The sequence below is a fragment of the Clupea harengus genome, chromosome 17 (assembly GCF_900700415.2).
Source record: "Clupea harengus chromosome 17, Ch_v2.0.2, whole genome shotgun sequence".
Taxonomy (NCBI): Eukaryota; Metazoa; Chordata; class Actinopteri; order Clupeiformes; family Clupeidae; genus Clupea; species Clupea harengus.
The window spans coordinates 16,715,033-16,717,532 of NC_045168.1; the positions used below are offsets into that span (position 1 = coordinate 16,715,033).

The 2,500-nt window shown below is 52.3% G+C and overlaps 1 protein-coding gene across 2 annotated transcripts in view; it reads right to left on the bottom strand.

The window, feature by feature from the left end:
* Positions 1–2,500, bottom strand: part of zbtb16b (zinc finger and BTB domain containing 16b) — a 59,887-nt gene that overhangs the window by 27,017 nt on the left and 30,370 nt on the right. The gene's annotated exons all lie outside the window — the stretch shown is intronic.

A 2,500-nucleotide genomic window follows, 5' to 3' on the forward strand; every position in this document is an offset into this window, starting at 1 on the left:
GCCAACTCCGGCCAAAGCATCCCAACTATGTAAACAGGAGACCAGAGCGAAGTTATATAACCGTCAGAAATGGCCGGCTTTTACTGTGGCAAATGTGAAATAGTTGTGGAGGATTTGAAAGAGGTGGGCACCATGTACAAGCCGTGCCCCCCCCCACCCTGTGCCCCCCCCCCCCCGGCTGGCGGCGCTGCCAACTGTGAAAATGAGACCTGGATGTTTACAGCTTTGGGAGAGGAGGGAGAAAATCCTGGGCATTGTTAACAGCACCTCGATGTGGACATGCATTAAGTATTCATGCCGCGTGTGCCACGCAGAGTTACAGTTACATGCCAACCTTCCTCAGAGGGCTCTCGGCTTTCCAGCTCCGGGGACACGGCCGACGGATATAGCAACTCACAATGTGCCTTTAGTCTTCCTACAGTAGGTCTCAACATCAACAACAACAACAACAACAACATCAACGACGGCGACGACGACAACAGGCACGCAGGCTCTAATGGATCAGTGGCATGATCATAAAACACAGTGCGTAGCACAAAGGGGAGTTTTACAGAGGAGCTGCTGCTTTGTTGCTCAATGACATCACGCCACTTCAATGGACTGTACCCAGCTCTACAGCACACTGTTGACGCTTTATGACCTGCCCCCCCCTCACCCCCCACCCCCGTTACCCTCTCTCACACTCTGCAGGACGTCGTAAAAAACACAATCTGGAATTCCAGGCAGCTGGACAGGCCACAGAGGAGCACCGCATGGAGAGGAGGGGAGGAGAGAGGAGGAGAGGAGAGGAGGAGGAGAGAGGAGAAGAGAGGAGAGAGGAGAGAGGAGAAGAGAGGAGAGAGGGGAGGAGAGATGAGAGAGGAGAAGAGAGAGGAGAGAGGAGGAGAGGAGGGAGGGGAGAGAGGAGAGTGGAGGAGAGAGGAGGAGAGGGGAAGAGAGAGGAGAGGAGAGAGGAGTACAGGAGAGGAAAGAGGAAAGAGGAGGAGATGAGAGGAGAGGAGAGGAAGGGAGAGGAGAGGAGAGGAGAGGAGAGTGGAGGAGAGTGGAGGAGAGAGGAAAGAGGAGAAGAGAGTAGAGAGGGGAGAGGAGAGTGGAGGAGAGGAGAGGGGGGAGAGAGGAGGAGAGGAGAGACGAGAAGAGAGGAGAGGGGAGACGAGACGAGAGGAGAGGAGAGGAGAGAGGGGAGAGGAGAGGAGATTTGCATGCAGGGAGGGGAAACCTCTGTGTGTGTGTGTGTGTCTATGTGTGTATATGTGTGTATATGTGTGTGTGTGTGCTAAAGGCCAGTCCTGGTTTCTCAGATGAGAGGGTCTATGTTGAGACTCCATACTAACTCTCACCTGAAGACTCAGAGAGACTCACCTCAGGGAGATCACACCTGCTCCTCAATCCTCAATCACGAGTGGAGCAGTCATTATTCAAATGAATTTAGATAAAAGTCAGTGTGTGTGTGTGTGTGTGTGTGTGTGTGTGTGTGTGTGTGTGTGTGTGTCTCTCCTGTATGAGGGCAGACTGGGCGGTGACTCACTGAGTTTCCCTGTGGTGGGGACACACAGTGCTGGCAGACTGGCAACAACATGATCACTCTGTGCGCACACACACACACACACACACACACACACACACACACACACACACACACACCCATGCAGACAGCTGCCTGTTTGGCACATGCGCAATGGAAACAGGCCCCAGAGCATTCCTGAGTCAGTGTGTGTGTGTGTGTGTGTGTGTGTGTGTGTCTTCCAAGCTCATTTTAATCTGTCAAAAATGCAAACATGTCTCCACAGTTCAGGTGAGACGCATGACTCTCTGCTTCAGCCCTACTCACAGACCTGCACACACACACACACACACACACACACACACACACACACACACACACACACACACACACACACACACACACACACACACACACACACACACACACACACACACACACACACACACACACACACACACACACCTCACAGACGCACAGACCAGAGCAGCTCCCTGCCAACAGGTCTGACAGAGTATCAGTTACAAAGTCCATTTCAGCGTTTAATAATCTGCTTACTTCTGGAGGAAAGTGGATTTCTGAATGGAGAGTTCAATCCCATTCTAGAGGAGAGTAATTGGATATGTGGCCCTGTGCTGCAGAGGTGTGTGTGTGTGTGTGTGTGTGTGTGTGTGTGTGTGTGATCAGCTGTGGGAATCCAGGAGTAAATATCACACTCTTCCTCTTCCTCCTAACAACGTCAATATCGAAAGGATCACATGGACTCGTCACAGGCACAGCAGTCAGATACTGTATCAGTACACACACACACACACACACACACACACACACACACACACACCTTACTGGCTGCCCACTGTCATGGCCGACCCCAGAGCTGCTGAGTCACATAAACAATATGGAACCCTTCACACACACACGCTGCTGACAGCATGATCCATGGGAGTGAAACTGGGCCCGGCACACTGGCCAGTAGGTCAGGAGCAGCACACACAC